Genomic DNA, 23811 nt, shown 5'->3' with positions numbered 1-23811 from the left:
ACTTGTGACATAAGCTTTCAGAAAAAATATGGTTTTCCGGCAAATCGGTATCAAAGAAGAGAAGGTTTACTTGTGATTACTTAGTTAGAATTCCGGGTCTCGAAGACCCCTAGTGCGATGGTCTAATCTAAAGCAAGATCGACAATGGAATGTGTGATGATTCAGAGTGTAGTTAGAAATCAGGTCAAAGGTCTATATCCAATACCAGCCCCCACCTATTGATGGATATGTTCAGGATTACTTCGTAAATTTTCGTTACCTACTTCGTTAATGTTCTTGTTTAGGCCTATTTCGTTAATGTTCTTCCATGTTTCGCTATGGTTAATGTCCAGTAATTATTTCGTTACATGTTAAGTTCTTGTTTTCACGCAGCTGTGAGGTAGCGTTTGCGAGATGGTGAGTTTGAATCCCACCGTCGACAGCTCTGAAGACGATGTTCGTGGTTTCCCTTTTTCACACGTAGAAAATGTTGGGGTTGTACTTCAATTAATACCATGGCCGCTCCCCTCCCAGTCATAGCCCTCTCCCATTCTTCTGACGCCGAAAACTTTCGATGACTTAGTTTGACGGTAAACAAGTAGCAATAAATACAAAATCTTCATTACCTCGTTAGTCTCTCACCAGTTGGTGGTTATCCATGACTGGGTGAGAAGAGTGTTTAAGCATTTATGCACGAACACAATTCAGTTATGAAATAATTCACTCATCAATTGAATACATGGATAGAAGAACCGCGTAACTCAAAAAAATACACTTTTGAGATAAATGAGTTTAAAGAATTATAACATCAATCACTTTTCTCAGAAATACAGAATTTTGGAATATTATACTTAACAACATTCTTGATTATGTCATAATATGTGCACCAAAAAATTTATAATTTTTGTGGTTTGTTGCCAGTTTTTATTTTGTAGCTACGCCCTTATTCCATTTTCAAGAAACATTTTCATTGAAAATTAATATTATTTACATTGTTGGAAGCATGTAGACAAGTTTTACAGGTTAGAACATTTGACAGGCAACAACATGTCACTAGAAGAGTCACTATATCGAGAATTTCCTACTCCCACAGATTCAACTTCCCGGAAAATATTTTCAAACCATGCATGTGCATCTGTGCATAAAAATCTTACTAATCTTTAACATCTTTTAATTTCCCGGGTTTAATACCTACACGAGGGACTAGGATACTACTCAAAGTAACTATAGACCTTCTATCCCTCAATAACTGAAACTTGTCATGAAACGTAATATTATAACTCTGGCTTCCTGACACAGTTCCTTCAGGAGAGTGACATAATATGGCATAAGTACTTTTGTCTGTGGTGTTGCAAATGACACTGGGCTGAGAACGGCAGACCTTTCGAATAGTAAGGATTTGGTATCCGAATCATCTGAGGTTTCATTTGGTATATATTCACTGTCATTTGCTGAAATGTCAGATGTTTCTCCTCACGTGACTACTCCTGCGTCAGCCATTTCGCTTCTGATGAGTGATGAGTGCTGGCTTGCCGTAAGTCAGCATCACACGACATCTATTGACACTACCGAGAAGCCATTTAGGTAGTATATAGAAGAACCTCCAAGGAACGTATATATATGCAATTTACCGAATAACGACACAACCTGACTTAAGCCCTTCTTCTATCCTTGTCTTCAATTCATATAGGTACTCAGTCATTCTTCCAGTCATTCAGGTCACTCAAAATGTATGTTGGAATCGTAGGATAACTCTATAAAGACTGATGACACGAAAGAAAACACTGATGCAACTTGGTAGGGTAAGATACATGTTCGTTCTAGACAATCTAACTCTGTTAACGTCTAGGACAAAATAAATAAACTTTAAAGAAAAATCAAATTACAATTTAGAAATTAAATTGAAATAGTTAATCAGTTTAATTGTAAATGCTGTAATAGGGAGAAGTATGTATGTAACTAAACACATTCTGGATTAAAATAAATCCCCAGTTTCAGGTATTCTTTCCTATTACCTCGTTAATGTCCGTCTCCACGGTTAGCGTGCTGGACTTTGACCACAGGGGCCCCGGGTTTGATTCCCGCACGGGTCGAGAATTTTAACCATAATTGGTTAATTCCCCTGACATGGGGACTGGGTGTATGTGTCGTCTTCATTTTAATTTCAACCTCATCACGACGCGCAGGTCGCCTACGGGAGTCAAATTAAAAGACCTGCACCAGACCTCTTCGAAGGCTACACGACATTATTTACCTCGTTAATATTTTGGTTACTTCGTTACAACCAAAACCTTTTGAGATCTAACGGTAAGCACTCCAAGGATCTGAAATAGTCATTGATATTTTTTAAAACATTGAAGTTATTAGGTGGAGGCTCCCCTTAATGTCAATACTATATCCCTGGTTCCGCTCTCTTACATCTTGCCCATTCAATCAATTGAATAGACAGTTAGTATCACTCTTATGTTCAATGGACCGGTTATCAATGCTGCTGTGTTCCAATCACGTTAAAGGAAATGGCAATGCAGATGTATATGGTTTAGTGTCCATTGCACACAATGACTGTATTAGCATACCTGAAGCCTGGCCAGGTGGGCTGTATTATAACAGTCCGTCATAGGACAGATCACACCTGCTCTCCGACGTGAGTAATCAAGCTTGGTACGTGAGTATTTATTTCCGGAAACGATTAGAATTTTTATTGGCTTTAGGTAACAAACCAAACCGCCACCTACAAATATATTGGAATACAAAAAATATGAATAGTAAATGTACACTTACGAATGGTATGAATGTTGCATAATAGTGTGCTTGGATTCCATAGTTTTAATAGTTCTGAGTCAAGAGAATACTCTCTCTCTCTCTCTCTCTCTCTCTCTCTCTCTCTCTCTCTCTCTGTGTGTGTGTGTGTGTGAGAGAGAGAGAGAGAGAGAGAAGACATTAACACACTGAAACTGTAGTTTTTTAAGTTATATTTCCGATGTTGCAGCACTCCAAACCTTATAGCCTAGTCTTAAATCGATGTGTTTTAAGAACGTGGCAATTGCTTCTTGCACCTCTGGTTGCTGGGATGATAAAATACACTGTATGTTAAGTGAGAGTTGAAACTTGATTGAAAGTAAGATTGTTATTAATCCAAATAGAAAATCTTTAAAATTCTAATCTCAACAACACACTCAGCCTCAGCGTCGGAACGTACTAGTCTACTTACATCATGATACAGTGTCCGGCTCCATGGCTAAATGGTTAGCGTGCTGGCCTTTGGTCACAGGGGTCCTGGGTTCGATTCCCGGCAGGGTCGGGAATTTTAACCATAATTGGTTAATTTCGTTGGCACTGGGGCTGGGTGTATGTGTCGTCTTCATCATCATTTCATCCTCATCACATTGCGCAGGTCACCTACGGGTGTCAAATCGAAAGACCTGCACCTGGCGAGCCGAACATGTCCTCGGACACCACCGCCACAAAAAGCCATACGCCATTTCATTTCATTTCATGATACAGTCGGGCTGTGGATCCGGACGATTTTTAACGAAATGCTTGTGAGTTGTTGACATTAGAACATAAAACGAAATACAGACAGGTACTCCGCACGCTACCTTACGGTCACTTCACGTCATAGTTTCAAGGTCATGAATCCAATATGGAAATCCTTTCCTCATAACAATTCACGGTGTACCACTACCAACGCCGTGATGCATCTCCTGCGTGACTGGCGATGATACGCACGGGAAATTCCATCGTATTCACCCGATATGAGCTCGTGAAGCACTTCGACACAAAAGAGGCCATTAACAATAATGCTGTAGGGTGGCCACAACGAAACATCGCCAGAGATGGATTCGCTGACGATGTGTGATGCCTTCGTCAATTGTGGCAGAAGATGGAAGATAATGGGGGAGAGTAGACTTACATTGAAACAGTGTAACTGGCGTCTCCCGTGCTAATAAATTCAAGAATAAATGATAGCAGTTTTGCCGCTGCTCATTATCCAATCTCTGTACGAAATGACAACCATACATGACACTATAGTTGTGTGACATCAAGAGGCCAGTGAGATTTCCTTTACGATATACCATTCATTTATATTCTTTTCTCGTGGTTCAACCTCGCTCTAACACATGGAAGATTTTCGATGACGCAAGAATAGGAAAAGACTAGGATTGGGAAGGAAGCGGTCGTGGCGTTAAGTAAGGTACAGCCCCAGCATTTGTCTGGTATTAAATATAAATCAAGGAGGTTATCTTCAAGGCGTAGACAGTAGATTTCAAACCCACCATCTGTTTAATACAAGTTTACAGCTACATGACTCATACGACGCAGGCAGTTCGCTTGGTACCTGCCTCATAAACCCACTCCACTCTACCGGCCCACTCACTCTGAACTGTCGTAGGGGTTGCATACATGAAGCCTAATAGATACTACCGAAATTGCGCCCACCGGTGTTTTAAAGGTTATCACAGAAGTTTGTTGTCCAATTAATCGGTTTATTGTCTGAACACAATGACTTTAACTTCGTGAGGAGAAGTCTATGTGAATCCTAGACTCGATGATTTTATGCTCTGATTGTAAATTGAGTCGAATGCCATGAAGTTTCAGAACCATATAAGGATAAAAGTCCGTTCTGACACGCGTTAAATATTAAGGACTATCGGCAGCTATGTTTGACCACCCTAAAATGAACAACTTCAGTAACCTCACGCTATCACGAGGCCATACTCTATAATAGGGTGGACGACCAGTAATATACGCAAAAAAAAAAATGCACAGATGAAAATAATATTTATCTTTTCCGTTGTACCAGGTGTCCAAGGGTGAAACGTTTGGTTCTTAAATCCACGCCAGCCACTCTCCCCCTTCCTCTACAAGACTGCCCATGGGTCTTACATATACCCATTACAAGGCAGACATTGATAAGGAATAGGAGTATTTTAACCTGAAAGGGGTGGTCTGACAGGATAAGAGGAATGCAACTACTGTAATAATAATTTTATTGTTTCTACGACCAAATAACTACTTCTGAAGGTTTTCTGAGACGCCAACGTGCCAGAATTTTGTCCCGCAGGAGTTCTTTTACTGTCAGTAAATCTACCGACATGATGCTGACGTACTTCAGCACCTTCAAATACCATCGGACTGGAACCTGCCAAGTTGGGGTCAGAAATCCAGCGTCTCAGCCCGGCAGGCATATAACTAATCTTAACGGTTTTAGAAGCCAGAACGTTTCCCGCAAGGGTTATTTACATGGCGGTAAATGTCACACGCTGTCGTATTTGAGCACTTCCAGTTACTGCCGGGCTTAGCTGGGACCAAACCCGCTATTATGGAAAGCTAGTGGTCTGCCATCCTAGCCCTTTAGCCCGGCTGTTGTTGTTATTTTTATTATTATAGTGTCGAAATGTTTACCTGTATGTGGGTTTTTCAACGTGACGCGATTATCTATTCACAGGGTCTGTCGTATTTGCATACTCTTAAATATTATCGAACTGTCCGGTCTGGTCAGTCCATTTGCGCCAAATTCAGTTCAGGATAAAAGTTTAACCGCGAACCATATATATTCCGTGTAAACTAATTGTAGGGCAGATAGTCGTCATAAATATTGAAGAACCAGATCATTCTTTATTGAGTTCTATCGATTGTCAAGAAGAAAGCAAGGTCGCTTATCACGAAGGAGCATGCGCAGAAGGTAATAGCCCCCTTATCAGTATGATACAGGTGATGGAAGGAAGGATTCTGTGTCAGGTGTGTGCCTGCTGCGCTGGCGGAATACCAAGACGTGATAAGACCGGTGAGTAAACAGACTAAGCCTCTAAGACTTCACTTCTCCTCGCTCAAGTTTTTAGTGCAATGCACGATATATAAAAGGTTCTTTAAAATGTAATTAGATATTCGGCTAGAAAGAGAGAATTATACTGAAAATTTGGGCTAGAATCGGACTGGAAACCGGAAATGATATTGGTACCAGAAGATACCCAACCCTTGGGACACATGGTGGTACCTTTTCTTTCTTGCTCCGTGGCAATTTTTAAAGGTCCTGCAGAGATGTTTATAGCACAAATGTGCACCCCACTAAGGGGAGTTAGAATTCTGAAAGTAAAATTTTGGCTACTGTATATATAATCCCATATAATAATTTCGAATTTTCTGATTATTAATTGGTTTCACGTGCCCGATTGCGTGGCTGAATTGCAAAGCAGACATTAGGGTACCGGGGTATTTTAAACTGAAAGGGGTGGTCTGACAGGATGAGAGGAATGAAACTAATAATAATGTTATTGTTTTTACATCCAAATAACTACTTCTGAGGGTTTTCGGAGACGCCAACGTGCCAGAATTTTGTCCAAGAGGAGTGCTTTTACGTGCCAATAAATCATTGGTTCATAGGGCTCTGGGTTTGATTCCCGGCCGGATCGGGAATTTTAACTAGGTTTTCTTGGCTCTAGCTCGGGGGCTTGGAATTTGTGATCGTCTTAATTCACAGCTTCAACTGCACACAGTATATCACACTACTAACCACCACAAAACCACTAAATATTGATCCCTTCCCTTCACATAGGTTTGGAGACGAGCTGCTCGACTAAGTGGTATGTTCCGAGCTGTTAGTCGAGGGATGGCTTGGAATGACATCAGTAGACGAGTAATTTTCAACGGTGTCTTTAAAAGTAAGAAAGATCACAATATGAAGATAAAATTGGAATTCAAGAGGACAAAGTAGGGCAATTGTATTCGTTAATAGGAAGGGGAGTTAGGGATTGGAATAACTTACCAAGCAAGATGTTCAAAATTTCCAATTTCTTTGCAATTACTTGAGAAATGGCTAGAACAACAACAGAGGGAATCTGCCAATTCGGCGTCTGCAAAAAAATGCAAACCACTATTGATTGATTGATTGATTGATTGATTGATTGATTGATTGATTGATTGATTGATTGATTGATTGATTGATTGATTGATTGATTGATTGATTGATTGATTGATTGATTGATTGATTGATTGATTGATTGGTGTCTAGAAGGGCATCCAGCCGTAAGACAGGACTTAATCCACGTTTGCTTAACCCAGAAAGTTGGGGAAAATAGCTAGATAAGAAAAATCCGTCTTATGTCCCACTAACTACTTTTACGGTTTACAGCGATGCCGAGGTGCCGGAATTCTGTACCAATTGGGGTTCCTTCACGTGATGATAGATCTACCGATGTGAGACGGTGAGCCAGTTGTTAAAAAACCCGTTCTAGAGATATGCTCTTGTTTATTAACAAGTTGCAGTTAAATATAAATACGGAAATTATATGCTCCTTATATACATTTTCAAAGGCGGCTGTCTGTGGTTTCCATGAATTGGTATGTAAGGTGGTAGCAGTGTCGTAATGAATACGGCAGCCTAGATAATGTTACTTTTTAAATTAAGTGTTTGGTTGTGGTAAAGATTCATAATAGAATATACCGTTACTATTCCGGACTGCACCAATCTGGAACTCGCGATAATTCGAACTGTTTTAGTCGCATTGTAAAATAATGCAATACTCTACGGCTTCGTGTTTGTACTAATGTAACTTATTGTATTGTACGTCGTCGAACCCTTCCTTCACCTTTCCCATTCACTTCGCCCTCCCTCCACTCTTATCACTTTTACTGACGTTACTCCAGACTACCAAAATGTTTATCTTACACTAAGAGAGATGCGACAACAAGTAATAAAACAACTGTGCAAGAAAGAGTCTCAACTAAGAATAAGTGTCTGCTTTAAGCCATGATCAACAGACGTTGGGGAAAAGAACACTTTTCACATTTTTTTTTTTTTTTTTTTTTTTGCTTTTGGCTTTACGTCGCATGGAGGCAGATAGGTCTTATGGCGACGATGGGACAGGAAAGAGCTGGGACTGGGAAGGAAGCCGCCGTGGCCTTAATTAAGGTACAGTCCCAGCATTTTCCTGGTGTGAAAATGGGAAACTACGGAAAACCATCTTCAGGGCTGCCGACAGTGGGGTTTGAACCCACTATCTTCCGAATACTAGACACTGGCCGCACTTAAACGACTGCAGCTATCGAGCTCGGTGAAAAGAACATTATCATAGCTTTAGCTTCAGGGGGTGGCACCTCTGTCTGAATAATTCTGTGAATCCAATGTGAAGATGCTGCAACAAATAACTCCATACGTACCCTATGAAATGAAATGGCGTATGGCTTTTAGTACCGGAAGCCTCCGAGGAAAAGTTCAGCTCGCCAGGTGCAGGTCTTTTGATTTGACACCCGTATTAGACCTGCGCGTCATGATAAGGGTGAAATGATAATGAAGATGATACATACACCCAACTCCATGCCAGCAAACGTAAACAATTATGGTTACAATTTTCGAGAATCGGCGGAAATCTAACCTCGGACCCCTGTGACCAAAGGCCAGCACGCTTACCATTTAGCTGTGGAGGCGGACAATGTAGCCCATGAAGTTCCAGTACAGACTTTTAATTTTCATGCCATATACGTACAGTAGTGTATTATTAAGCCTGTTTAATTCACCTTTGAACATTGCAACTTTCATTTGTTTAATCCTACTGTACTAATATATAACTAACTTATTTTATACTTTTCATTTACAAACAATTTAGTCGGTTGAAAGTTGTCACATAACGAAACAAATACATTTACAAATTTGGCTTCCAGTGGCAATTTCGTTGATTACATCCTCCTTATAATGTCGTTAAACTACAAGAATTATAACTGATGGCAATTATTTTTCAGCAATTAAATTGAACCTCGTAAAGTTAACAGTAATATTGTTAGCAATGCTATAAAGTCTAAATTAAATTTTCAATAGTTTACTATGAATCGAGGTACAATATCTTGCGTTTCTAGTATTAATCCTATTACTTTAATGCCTCTCAGTCTAAATTTATCTTTATAAAAAGATATCGTCGGTTCATATATCAGCTTCTTTTCCCTACCGCTGTACTCTACTCCTACTGCTACCGTTAAAGGCAAGTCAGGATACTTCTTCGGCAACCCTGTACATTTTCTTTCTGATTGAATGGTAATAATGAGTATTTAGGTTTATTTCGAGAATGAAGAGGTCACCTGTTTTGCTAGTATTTCTTCTTCGCCTACTTCTTCTTCTTATTTTTCTTCTTCTTATTCTTCTTCTCACCGAGCTACTTGGCCGTGCATGTCGGCAGCACTGAAAATGGTTTTCCGTGGTTTTCCATTTACATACCAGGCAAACGCTGGGGCTGCACCTCAATTAAAACCACAGCCGCTTCCTTCCCGCTCCTAGCATTTTCCTGCCCCTTCGTCGCCGTAAGACCTATCAGTGCGACGTAAAACAACTTGAAAAAAGATATACCCCTCCTTGTGTCGCGCGGGAAGCATTCTCTTTTGTTCACCAATTCTTGTTATTTTGCAGACCACTGGAGATAAAGCCAATACAAGCACCGTGAGCTATTTACAGTTAGTTTTCTGGTTAGTTGTGAGCTTGGATTGCTACAGTTCTTTACTTCGATACTATCATGGCCCAGAATAGTAGACATGATTATTTTGGTGGGAGAAAGGGGATTTTGTCTTGTGAAACATCACATCTGATGATGATGATTATGACTGTGATTGTTGTTTAAAGGGGCTTAACATCTAGGTCATCAGCCCCTCACGTTTCACCAAGACTTTGCTCTGCTTCCTCAGGAGTGAAACAGGACCGAGACCTCGGCTGTTCTATTAAGAAACAGTAGAATTTAAAGCTTCTCAGCAGGTCCTCTGTTTCTCTGTACTATGAACCCCAAATATGTCGTGTCCTTCTCATAAGATATCAGTAATTGGCGAGTGCTCGACGTTCTACGAGATTATTTTTTAATTTTATTGTCGCACCCACACATTAAGGACTTATGGCGATGATGGGATGGGAAAGGGATGAGCGTGGGAAGAAAGCAGCCTTGGCTTTAATTAAGGTGCAGCCCCAACATTTGCCTAGTGGGAAAGTGGGAAACCATGGAAAACCATATTCAGGGCTGCCGACAGTGTAGCTCGAACCAGCTATGCATGCTGACAGTTGTGCGACCTTAACCGCACCGTCAACTCACTCTGTCTTCTATAAGGTTGGAGTATGGAAATGAAACTCACTTTTTGTAATGTGCCTTCTGTCCACAACTGGGCAGGTTCGAACCTGGCTCAGTCCGGTGGTATATGAAGGTGCTCAAATACGTCAGCTTCGTGTCGGTAGATTTACTGGCCCGTAGAAGAACTCCTAAGGGGATACATTCCGGCATCTAGGTGTCTCAGGAAACCGTAAAAGTAGCTAGTGGGCCCTAAAGCCAAAAATATCATTATTTATCTGAAGTAAAAATGATGATGGTGGTTGTAGTTTTAAGGGACCTGACATCTATGTAATCGGCCTTTCCGGAGTCAGGATGAGTGGCCAAAACGGTAGAGCGCTGGCCTGGTGATACCGAGTTACAGCGTTCTATCACGGCTCAGCCCTCTGATATTTTAATTTTTCAAATACGCGAGCTTCGTGGAGGAGAGGAGGAGTACTGCTTCTATCAAATATGGGTACATCAGCCGCCTTCATAAGGAATACTATTGATAAGGAACTACTTTTAAGGTTTTCGAAGACTCTGAGTTGCCAGAATTTAGTCCCTCAGGAGTTGTTTTACGTGCCCGTAAATCTGCGAACATGAGGCTGACGTATTTGAGCACCTTCAAATACCACCGGACTGAGCCAGGATATAACCTGCCAAGTTCGTGTCAGAAGACCAGCGCCTCAACCGGCTGAGCCATTCAGCCCGGCTTCTTTACTTTATTTTGCCGATACATTCATTCTTCGAGAGATCGGACCTTTTCTCTGATCAGAGTTAATAGTCGATGATTATGTATGAAAAAAGTAATTGCAGGTTCACATCGATGTTAACTACAGCTTTGTCCGACGTCGCAGGACTGAGAAACATATTAACAATTAAATTAATAAAAGCTTCTTAAGCTATAGTGATAAACTCGTACAAGTTCGCATTCTTGTTTAGGGTACTTAAGGGTATAATAATTCAAATTTTGTTGCGTTTGGATGACAATCTTTGAAGTTACGTAGTTTTAAAATTTAGGTTTGTACGCAGAATGCCAAAAAAAAAAACACGGTCGTTTTTCGTTACGATAACAACAGCTACAAAAATACACAAGACAAAAGTACCTAGTTGTTAACCGCGGAAAGAATGGAGCAACAATTTGGTGCATTTAAGCTTGAGATTGGTGCACCCATTCATTTTTATAGAAGTTTTAACTCGTTTATCTATACTTTCGAATACGATAGTAGGTGCACTTCACCCTAATACAGCACTCATCTACAATCAACTCACCTGCATGAAGTTCCTAGTCCAGTCTATAACCTCCTTTGTCATTTGACACTCCCCAACCAAGGCAGGTTTATACAGGGTCTTTATTTTATAGCTGTGCAGCAGATCACTCGAGCCACAAGAAGTTGCCGCATTTATTATTTTCGGTGAATTTAAGAGACTGAAAATTTATTTGACACCAACTTACTTACTTTTTACTTTTCGTTCCCCACCCTGAAGGGGTGGGGCGGGCCACCTAGAGGGTCATGCCCCCTCTCTTGCCAAGAGATGGGAGCGGGCCGAGGAGATGTGATTGAGAAGGGAGGTGGGTAGACGAACTGACAAATGATAGGAGATGTGTGCGAAGAGGGAAGGTTAGATGAGAGTTCCAGTGTGGAGATGAAAGGTTAGCAGATTGAGGGTGGCGGTGAGATTACAAGGGGAAGTGGTGGAGAGGCGAAAGATATCCAGCGTCGGAAAGGGTTAGGGGAAGAAATTAGTTGCAGGAGGGGGTGGGCAGAAGAGTTGACGAGGTTGAAACAGAGGACGGGCTGGCCGCGTTCGACGATGGGTATTTGTGGAGGGATGGCGAATTGGTTGGGGTGGGGCACGGGAAGGCTCCACTTTGTAGCAATGTTGGTGTTGGCGGTAGTGGTAGTGGCGCCAGTGTTAAAAAGGTGTTGTACATCATCTGCTGTTGGAAGATGTAGTCGCACCATATATGCAGAGCCGTCGGCGTTCCGAAACCTGAACGCACGACGGGCGCATGTGGCTTGAAGTTCTCGGAGTATGTCCCGTCCAGAAATGGTAGGTTCTATGCCGCGGATTACACAGCTAGACATAGCGTGGAATGTTGGTGGTGGCTGCGTTGGTGATGAGGATGTTGCGGCGGCTGCTGCAGCGTCGTCTTGCGAAAATGTTAGTGGTGATGGCGGCATTGCTGTAGGCGAGTTCAAGGTGTTGTCAAGGAGTTGCTGGGGACAAGGTTGTACGGGGGTTGAAGAAATAGGGAGGGTTGAGGTCATTATGGGTTAAGGATGGCAGGTCGTAACATAAATGACGGGAACACAGGAATGAGAATGAGGTGATGTCTTAGTGGTCGTGGAGGTGGTAGTGGTAGTTGTGGGGTGAGTGAATAAGGGGGACGATGACTGCTGTTGCGATGTCCTGGGCAGAGGCGTGGTTGCGACTGGCAGGGTAGTTGTGTCTGCGGTGAGCTGATCTATTATAGATTGAGAAGTTGGCTCTACTAAGTAGTAGCGTTGGTGAATAGTTAATCCGCTGTCGAGGAGGCGCTTCATGTCGGAGAATCTGCGATAATGGTGATAATTTGGAGCCGTCCAACAGCTGGTAGGCATCGTGAACTGGGACGCCGGCGGAACAGATGTGGCTGTAGATGTCGTCTTCAGATATGGTGGGATCAACATCCTTAATGATGCAAGTAAACATGGTGTCGGGGAGGCTGACTTCCAACTCGGTGTTAGCCTATTTGCTTAATTGAAATCGGCGAGGTGGTGAAGTAATGATGGAAGCTACCCGGAGGAGCAAAAATATTTGGAGATTCTGCTATGGAGATTAGATGTCCGCTTTAAAGAAGTCCTTAACTCAATGTAATGCTCCAAGTGTAATCCTTAAGCTCTCAAACACTCTTGACACCTTTTCAACAAGTCTTGCAGACGCTTAACGAATATCAACCTGTGACATGTTCGCTTGCCGAATATTCTCCTGTAGTTCTTCCCTTCCCCCGCAAGTAATAATCAAAATAGACGTGTTAAAACCAAAGCGAGGATACTAAACTTTTGTCCAAGTCGATAAAAGCACATTTATCAGTCTCGCATATTAATATTGCATACCACCCACCACGCCTCGCTCAGCTCCTGTCCTCGGAGACCTGGGTTCGATTTTCGCCACTACCAAAGTTCAATGACTGGTAGGAGGGCTGGTACGTTGTGAAAAGGGAACAAGCTGCTCATCTCCATTGGGGATGCCCGTGAAAAGAGTGGCATAACCTCGAGGAATAGGACACAACTTTAGTTTACTCCGCTACGTCGTCTGCACATGATGAGGTCACCATACAACTAACATCGAACCTACCTTGCACAGCTTTCAAATAAAGCCAGAGTGAAAATAAAAACTAAATTTTGTGTTTACTTTCCTGTGTCTAGCCCAAGCATTTTAAAAAGGGAACGTTTCGACTGCATGTTATAAACATTATAAAAGAACGAAGAATCCAATGTTATTTCCCAAGCTTTTTACAAAATAATATCATCGTTTATTCGTGTGCTGTTTTAATACCTCCGAGTGAAGAGAACCGGAAGATGACCTTGGTCGCTATAGTCGCAGAGAGCTTGGAGTTGTCACTTTCGTGACAGAAGTAATTAATTGCTGACAGTCCAGTTAATGTGTTGAAGTCATACGCAACAGGCCACTTAAGGAGACAAATTAAGAACACTTCAACACCGTAATACATTTAGTACCGTCCAGAAACATTTATCTTCCAATAGTATTCAACCTACAGTGAATACGGTTTTCCGTGGTTTCTCATTTTCACACGAGGCAGTTATTTATATTTATATTGCCCAACCATATTTTTTTTCAATTTGCTTTACGTCGCACCATCATAGATAGGTGTTATGGCGACGATGCGATAGGAAAGGACAAGGAGTGGAAAGGAAGCGGACATGGCCTTAATTAAGGTACAGCTCCAGCATTTGCCTGTTCCTTAAATGGGAAACCACGGAAAACCGTATTCAAGACTGCCAACAGTGGGTTCGAACTCACTATCTCCCGATTGCGAGCTCACAGCCGTGCGATCCTAATCGTACGACCACTTGCTCGGTTAACCATAAATTAACCTGATCAATGTTCGGCTTAATGCTGTGTAGTAGTCATGTAATAATAATAATAATAATAATAATAATAATAATAATAATAATAATAATAATAATAATAATAATAATAATAATAAATAATACCCGTGTGGGTGGGAGACGCATAGGGAGAATACACCCACCGTATCCTCTGTCTGTCGTAGGAGGCGACTAAAAGGGGCGACCAAGGGATGATTGTATTAGAAGCATGAAACTACCGTACTTGTGATTAGTATCATCACGCGGGGAACACCATCGGTCGCCTTTACTTATGAGTAGTACCACTATGTTAAGTACGCAATAGATTTGTGATTAGTAGCACAGGGAGTGGTTCACTGTGGGTTTCCGGTAACCGTGATTAGTACCATTGTGAGAAACACCACGGGTCTGCGCGTTGCCTGTGATCAGTACCTCTATATGAGCGACACCGTGGGTCTGCGCCTTGCCTGTGATTAGTACCTCTATATGAGCGACACCGTGGGTCTGCGTTGCCTGTGATTAGTACCCACTATATGAGGAACCTGCCTGCTGTCATTTCTTGATGGATACAGTACTTTTGCATCCATCTCTTCGCACAGGCCAGAGCAAAGTGTAGCTTCCACTCAAGTCCCAGTCTCATCCATGGCTGTGACAATATGGAAGCTGCTGGGGTATGGGTGGTGCTGATTAATGACATTCCGAGCACAAACAGTGTGTCTGAGTGTCATAAAAAGTGTTGCTCATAGGGTTAGTTGTGCTACAATAATACTGTCTGGCCCAGTGAGGAAAGCAATGGCAAACTACCTCACTCCTCATCTTGCCTAGTATGCCTCATTTTGGTACTGCCATTGGTTTTTGTGGTTTCCCTATAACTGCATAGCCTTTGGTGATGCTATTTGAGGATCCAACCAGCCTCTGGGCTGATGACCTAACAGACAGACAGATATGAGGAACACCACGGGAATACCGGCGCCCGTGATTAGTACACCTAGGTGAGGAACACCATGCATGGGTTTGCGTTGCCTCTGAGTGACGCCATTATGTGAGAAACACCATAGGTCTGCTTTACCTGTGCGACGTACAATAGTTGTGAGTAGTACCATAATATGTGGAACTCCGTGAGTCTTCGCTACTTTTGATTAGTACAACAACATGTCAAATACCATGGTTCTACTTTAGTAGCGATAAGTACCATTATGAGGGGCCGTTAAAGGGATTTTTGAACCCTTTAGACAACAAGCATCCTCGATTCAGGATTGTGCTTTAGAAGCAGTCCCTTGGTCAGTAATACTATTGTTTATGATGGTTTCTGGGTCGGATCCACTGATTGATTTAAATTCATATCCATCCATTCATTCATTCTTCATCACATTTTTTATTCTGGTCAGTGGATGATTTTGAACTTTTAAATTGTCATTACACTTCGTACCATTAGGGGCTGATGATCTAAATGTTAGGCCCCTTTAAGCAACAAGAATCATCATCATCATCAATAATAATAATAATAATAATAATAATAATAATAATAATAATAATAATAATAATAATAATAATAATAATATCATGTAAAAGACCAGAAATCGTGCAACTTGATAAGACCAAGAGACCTGCTACATCATAGATATTGCATGTGATTTCCCATTTTCACACCAGGCAAATGCTGGGGCTGGACCTTAATTAAGGCCACGGCCGCTACCTTCCCACTCCTAGCCCTTTCCTATCCCATCGCGGCCATGAGACCTATCTGTACCGGTGCGAAGTAAAGCAAATTGTAAAAAACAAAATATATTGCTTGCCCTAATTTACACAACCTGCAAGTGGGGAAAATATCCAAATACACTGATTTGTCGGAGAAAATTAAGCGAAGTGGTGAGCCAAGGAAATTATCAGTGTGCCAACAGTCATAGCATGCAATGATATTATTACAAGAGCATTGCATAACAGCCCAAAATTCTCAATCTGTATCTTCTCAGTTATACAGAACTCCAAAAAGCAGTCATAGGTGTATTAGCTACCTGCCACATCCTGCAGGTGTTTTTGGGGATGGAACACCATCCACTCCATGACTACACCACATGAATGATCGGTTTCGTTTTTAAATAGTTTGCCGGGTTGAGTGGCTCAGATGGTCGAGTCCCTGGCTTTCTGAACCCAATTTGGCAGGTTCGATCCTGGCTCAGTTCACTGGTATTTGAAGGTGCTCAAATACGTCTGCCTCGTGTAGGTAGATTCATTGGCACGTAAAAGAACTCTTGCGGAAAGACATTCCGGCACCTCGGCGTCTCCGGAAACCGAAAAAATAGTTGGTGGAACGTAAAGCAAGTAGCATTAAATTATTAATTATTAAACTTTGAGGCCGGACTGAGTGCCTTAGACGGTTGAGGCGCTGGCCTTCTCACCCCAACTTGGCAGGTTCGATCCTGGCTCAGTTCGGTGGTATTTGAAGGTGCTCAAATACGACAGCTTCGTGTCGGAAAATTTACTGGCACGTAAAAGAACTCCTGCGTGACAAGATTTCGGCACTTGGGCGTCTCTAAAGACCGTCAAGAATATAGTTAGTGGGACGTAAAAACAAATTATTATTATTATTATTATTATTATTATTATTATTATTATTATTATAATTATTATTATTATTATTATTATTATTATTATTATTATTATTATTATTATTATTATTATTATTATTATTATTATTATTATTATTATTGAAACTTTGGGAGGTTGTTCTACGTATCCGAGGGTTGGTACAGTACCATTGGCTCTACTTTAACGAGAAAATGAAAAATGAAAATCTACAGCCTGTTTCCAGACATTCGACCGGATCAGGAATGGAATGAATGATGTCCTCATCTAGCGACGAGGATAGGAAACTTGCCTGCTGCCGGATTCTGTCGCACTCCTCTGGGCCAATGATAAATGACTGATGGATGAAATGAAATATTAATGGTGAGTGTTGCTGGAATGAAAAATGGCATGGAAAATCGGAGTACCCGAAAAAAACCTGCCCAGCCTCTGCTTTGTCCAGCACAAATCTCACATGGAGTGACCGGAATTTGAACCACGGTATCCAGCGGTGAGAGGTCGGTGCGCTGACGCCTGAGCCACGGAGGTCCTATTTTGACGAGAAGATGGGCCTTTAAATTTAACACCCTACATACTTGTGCCAAAGGCCGTAGCCGTGTTGAAACACTGGATCCCGTGAGATCTCCGAAGTTAAGGAACATTGGGCGTGGTTAAGATTTGGATGGGTTGCCACGCACTGTTGGTGGTGGGGAGGGGTGTAAGCGAATGGAGGAGCGGAAAGGAACTGGCCACGCTACCGTACGTAAACTCCGGCTCAGGCACACCTCTGTGGAGGTTCGGACCTGTCTTCGGTCAGAATTCACCCTTACCTTACCATTCTTGTTGTCAATGTGCGTGTATCTGTATTATCACTGGTCTACTAGTTAGAGTCCCTAACTTCCCAGTGGGAACTTTTATCTGTGAATGAAAGTGATTCATGATATTGCCAAAGAAGAAACGGCAAACTTATACAATTAACTTTTTTTTCACAAGTTGCTTTATGCCACACCGACACAGATAGGTCTTATGGCGACGATGGGACAGGAATGGGCTAGGAGTGGGAAGGAAGTGGTCGTGGCTTTAATTAAGGTACAGCTCCAGCATTTTCCTGGTGTGAAAAATGGGAAACCACGGGAAACGATCTTCAGGGCTGCCGACAATGGGTTTCGAACCCACTATATCCCGAATACTGGATACTGGCAGCACTTAAGCGACTGTAGCTATCGACCTTGGTATACAATTAACATTAACAGTTCATAGCATGAGTCTTTCTTTTAGTTGATTTTTGTCCTAAAATGTAAGTTGTTTTCCTCTCTCTGATATAACTGCAGCAGTGCTTATAAGAGTAAGAGGAAGAGCGAAGATTAGTCAGGGCACGTGTGGTGAGATGAGATGGCGTATGGCTTTTAGTGGCGGGAGACATGTTCAACTCGCCAGCCAGGTGCAGGTCCTTTGATTTGACTCCCGCAGATGACCTGCGGGTCATGATGAGGATGATATGATGATGAAGACGACACATACACCCAGCCCCAGTGCCAGCGAAATTAACCAATGATGGTTAAAATTCCCGACCCTGCCGGGAATCGAACTCGGGTCCCCTGTGACCAAAGTCCAGCACGCTAACCATTTAGCCATGGAGCTGGACGCCACGTGTGGTAATCCATGACGATAGTAAAGGAGTTTATGATGATGCCTACATTTAATCTGCCCATTTCCTAGTCCACGTGAACAATGAAAAGAATCAGATAATGGAAAAGGAAGAAGGGAGAAGGAAAGAAAAAGTAAAAATGAAGGCACTGGCTTGCCTCGAACCCAACATATACGTGTGGAAGTGGTGGGCGTTTAGCGGTGCTACAGTGACTCATACGCAAATTGTTACTATGAATGCAGACTGATAAAATTAACAGACAGTTTCTTCGTTTTATCTGCAACAATATCACAAACTTCGGAGACGTATCTGTTTATTTTTTTACGTATTAATCAACTTCCGTCCGCCTCTGTGGTGTAGTGGTTAGCGTGATTAGCTGCCACCCCCGGAGGTCCGAGTTCGATTCCCGGCTCTGCCACGAAATTTGAAAAGTGGTACGAGGGCTGGAACGGGGTCCACTCAGCCTCGGGAGGTCAACTGAGTAGAGGTGGGTTCGATTCCCTCCTCAGCCATCCTGGAAGTGGTTTTCCGTGGTTTCCCACTTCTCCTCCAGGCAAATGCCGGGATTGTACCTAACTTAAGGCCACGGCCGCTTCCTTCCCTCTTCCTTGCCTGTCCCATCCAATCGCCCCATTCCTCCACAAGGCCCCTGTTCAGCATAGCAGGTGAGGCCGCCTGGGCGAGGTACTGGTCATACTCCCCAGTTGTATCCCCGACCAAGAGTCTGAAGCTCCAGGACACTGCCCTTGAGGCGGTAGAGGTGGGATCCCTCGCTAAGTCCGAGGGAAAAACCGAACCTGGAGGGTAAACAGATGATGATGATGATGATGATGATTAATCAACTTCCATAAGTTCGAACGAAATCGGTAACCCTACGGCTGTGGCCTGCCCTTGTAATTAGCATAGAGTGGTTAGCTCCAGAATAAAAAGAATGGAACATTGACGCTATTGATGGTGGGATTCGAACCCACCTTCACCTTCTCTCGAACGCAAGCTTACCCGTAATATTCAGCTAAATCGCTCGGTAGGATATTTCGAGTATACCCGTCCATACCTACTGAATGAGTAGACTAGATTAGAAATATTATGGGCTATGAATATGACTGTACACTTGTGTTCTGCAGGTTATAGCATACAGTAAATCAAAGATAATTGTTGTTGTTATCACGTTTAATGTGCAATCTGCGGTCAACATAAAAGATAATTCTTCCTCATAACTCGTATGAGGATGAGAAGGTCACGCAAGCACGTTCCACGGCACAACATTCCAACTTATTTCAGGATTAAGTGGTGGGGTGTTGTATTTGGACAAAGCTATCTTCAGTGAATCATTCAGTTTCAGATACTTGTTTTAGATGGTGGTGTGACCATGTGGATAGAGTAGGTAGGTAATTAATTACATCTTTCGTCGTATTTACTGTGTCTACAATGAGCCATCGGCTCCTACGTTCATACACTGTTAACGTAAAAGTACTTTTAAACAATAAAGAGATCGACTAACTAGTGAAACTGATGCTGAGGTTTACAAGTCTTACCCCTGCGATATCTACAGAGTGAGTGGAATGGGGGAAAAAAGCAACAAGGTGATTCGTGACCGTGGTAAGGATGATAACAAAGTCAAGACGTACAGTCTAGTTTTTGTACAAGTGTACGCTACTATGACAGTGATTGCGCTTACAGACCTGCATCTGATGACGCTGGAGCAACCATACAGTTAGTAAATAATACACTAGAGATAGCATTGGCGCTGCAGTCGTGTGTGAAGTTGTGCGAGCGCTCTGTTTGGCAAAAGCTGGATTGTTTGGCACTGTCACTACTGGAACTTCCCGATAAATTTAATATATTCTTCTCTGAAGGAAAATGCCAGTCTCCTGTGCAGCTTATGGCTGCATAGAGAGGTTGATAAAGGGCAATGGCGTATCATTTCACAGGTATGTTTCCTTGAAATTCATTTCCGCGCGTATAACATAATATTTCGCGTGACACTTATTGTCATGTGAATTGACCTACTTGGGCTGACTTCGCGACTGATTCCCCTGTCGGCGTGAATGAGATTCTTTGGATCTTACCTTAGGAAATATAAGGGATGACATTTTCCTTTCACTGAATGGCATGTGCATGATTCCGAGCGAGTGGCTGCAGGCTGTCAGCTCGCATTCACGAAATAGTGGGTTTGAACCCCACTGTCGGCAGCCCTGAAGCTTGTTTCCAAATTTTTGACCAGGCAAATGCTGAGGCTGTACCTTAATTAAGGCCACAGTTGTTTCCTTCCCACTCCTAGCTCTTTCCTGTCCCTTAGTCGCCGGAAGACCTATCTGTGTCAGTGCGACGTAAAGCAAATTCATACAGAAAAGAAAAAAAAAGTAAATATGTGCATGATAGCCTGGAATTGTGCTCCGTTTTCCACTTTGTGTGTGTATTTATAGTATTATATATTTTCGGTACATAGGTTACAGTTGGTTGCTTTCCTTTCGTACAATATGTGTAGCAGTCCCCATTCATACCTTACCATATTTTACAATTTAGAGACTAGATGTGCAACACCGAGTGAACATCTGAGTCTTTTACTTTCGTCAATATTATTCCTTTGAATGTCATATAGGACTATATACAAGCATAATAAATTATTGACCACCGAGCTCGATAGCTGTAGTCGCGTAAGTGCGGCCAGTATCCAGTAATCGGGAGATAGTGGGTTCGAACCCCACTGTCGGCTGCCCTGAAGATGGTTTTCCGTGGTTTCCCATTTTCACACCAGGAAAATGCTGGGGCTATACCTTAATTAAGCCCATGAGCGCTTCCTTCCCACTCCTAGTCCTTTCCTATTCCATCGTCGCCATAAGGCTTATCTGTGCGATGTAAAGCAAATTGTAAAAAATATTGTCAGTATTTTTTCAGTTCTCTTCAGTCACATAATTCACCACTCTCCCTTTCGATTAACGGAAATCCTTTTACAAGTTAAAATCTTAAAGCAAATCATACATTTCAAGCAAAGCTAAATAAAATCTCCATAATAGGCTGAAACCTCACCCGAGTATCATATTTACACTTATAATCACGTTTAGGAAACATAGATAATAATAATAATAATAATAATAATAATAATAATAATAATAATAATAATAATATGTATGTTGGGTGTTCAGCCCGAAGGCTGGTTTGATCCCCCACAGTTCTGCCAACAGCTGTCATAGATAGCCTAGAAGTCACTGAAGAGGCTTACTAGGGAAATTAGGAGCGAGGTAGTTTCCCGTTGCTTTCCTCACTGAGCCAGAAGTTGCTCATACATATCAGTTTGCCAAGCCCACTGAAATGCATGCACCAACCGACCCTATGAGTGATATTTTAACACTATTCATAACAGGGATTGACTGCATACGGAATGGTATTACTAGCATCGCTCATACTTCGGTCACCTTCATACTGTCAAAGCCAAGGATGAGAGTGAGACAGGTCAATGAAAGTAACAAATTTATTCTAGCCCATACCAGAAGACATAGTGTACAGTAAACACTACAGCAAAGGCATATAAGAAGAATTGTTTTACATCCCACTAACTATTTACACGATTTACGGAGACGTCGATGTGTCGGAATTCTTTCCCATGGGAGTTCTTTCATGTGCCGGTAAATCTATCCACAAGAGGCTGATATATTTGAGCACCTTCAATTATCACCGGACTGATCCAGGCTCGAACCTCCAAACATGGGCTCAGAAAGCCAGCGTCTAAACCGGCGATGATAATATTTAGTCTACTTTAGCCCAAAATCTCGCCAAAGCTTTCAGGCCTAAAAACTTGCCTATTCGCTTCGTGCGAGAGAAGACACTTTTGGTCGTTGGGCAGAATTATAACGATGTCCTGGTCATTTACACAAAAGGTAGCGAAATGTACGTGCCCTCCTTCTAAACGTATTTTGTTAGAAGACTTAATATGAACGGTAAATTTATTTTGTGTTACATAACTGCACCTGATCACCGTCCTCTTTTATCACACATTTATCTTGTATTTATGCTTTTTGAGCTTTCCTTTTTACTGGAGAGAAGCATCGTAAGTATACTGTAGTATCTGAGAATATTTACATGTAATAATTTTAAAGCATATCCACTCAGTGTTTAAAGTTCCCTATTTACATTGATAAGTACAGCGGAGTTAGCTTTTTGCCAAACAGCTGTGATTTTCTCACAGATGGTGGCGCCGCTGCTACCTCTAGTGTATTATTTACTAACTCTGTGGGAGCAACTGTCAGTCTTTAGTGACACTCATAACGTAACGTACGTAGTTCAAGTTTAAGTGTGAGTAGTGGGTGTGTACGAGACTTTTCCGTACTTCAGTCTGCGGGCAAACTGTTATTTAGTGCGCTAATAAGGTCTTCAGTGGGTCGGAGGAGAAGCAATGTAGCGATAGAATTCACAGTGGTCAACCTGTTTTAATTGCTTGAGGCAACGCAGAACCATGTGCGTTGTCCTCCAATTTTGATATACTGTCCGGCTCCATGGCTAAATGGTTGGCGTGCTGGCCTTTGGGCACTGGGGTCCCGGGCTCGATTTCGGGTCCCGCGTCGGGAATTTTAACCATCATTAGTTAATTTCGCTGGCATGGGAGCTGGGTGTATTTGTCGTCTTCATCATAATTTCATCGTCATCACGACGCGCAGGTCGACTACGGGTGTCAAATCAAAAGACCTGCATTTAGCGAATCGAACTTGTCCTCGGACACTCCCGGCACTAAAAGCCATAAGCCATTTCATTTTTTTTTGTATACTGTAAATAACAAACCGTTGTACTGTAATGGACCAATTTTTCTTACAGTCCTCCATATCATCGTAGACGAGAGACTCGCCCTGCATACAGTATAACGCTACCTTAATGTCTGTATAAAAATAAAAAAGCATACAAGTGACTTGATATCGTATCATAGCCATGGGGATATCAATTTTGTATGAAATTTCAACCACAGACACACGGCTTTACATTTCAGAAGTCCCACATGCTTTGGCCCGGTTTCTGGCTGTCTGGGTCGAAGTTCATGACGATGTCACTACGCTACCACACCCCACCTTATTCTCTGTCATTATCATTATTCACTTAAAATACGTCTGGTTTCTTCGCTGAATAGCCAGCGACGCAGCCTTTGATTCATAAGGTCCCGGGTCCGATTACCGACCGGTACGTTAGAAGCGTCTAATTCATTCCTCTGGCGCGGGCACTGGGTATTTATGTTTGTCTCAATATACACATCTCCATATACACACTAGCAACCACCTCAGAAACACGCAGTACATCCCTCCAAATAAAATTAGAGTCAGGAAGGGCACCCGGTCGTAAAATGCAAAATTCATATATGCTAGGCAGTTTGCGTCCGCGATCCCACCAGGAAGGTACTACAAAGTGGTGAAAGAAGATTATCGCTGAGATGAAAGAAAACTGAATGTTACGATTTAAAACGTCCTAAGGCCATGAAACT

The 23811-nt window shown here is 42.2% G+C and overlaps 1 protein-coding gene across 3 annotated transcripts in view; it reads left to right on the top strand.

Moving 5' to 3' along the window:
- FucTA (glycoprotein 3-alpha-L-fucosyltransferase A) overlaps positions 1 to 23811 on the top strand; it is a 441455-nt gene that overhangs the window by 102534 nt on the left and 315110 nt on the right. The window contains exon 1 of one of the 3 annotated variants that reach the window (XM_067142955.2): positions 5730 to 5767. The exons of 1 other annotated variant lie outside the window; for it this stretch is intronic. The gene's annotated coding sequence lies outside the window, so the exon portion shown is untranslated. Of the gene's footprint in view, positions 1 to 5729; positions 5768 to 19708; positions 19732 to 23811 lie in introns of those variants that run through there. One more of the 3 variants, XM_067142954.2, reaches the window with a different exon arrangement.

Source organism: Anabrus simplex, chromosome 3 (genome assembly GCF_040414725.1).
Source record: "Anabrus simplex isolate iqAnaSimp1 chromosome 3, ASM4041472v1, whole genome shotgun sequence".
NCBI lineage: Eukaryota > Metazoa > Arthropoda > Insecta > Orthoptera > Tettigoniidae > Anabrus > Anabrus simplex.
Note: the sequence above shows the minus strand (reverse complement) of the source record. Positions and strands in the feature narration are given on the sequence as shown.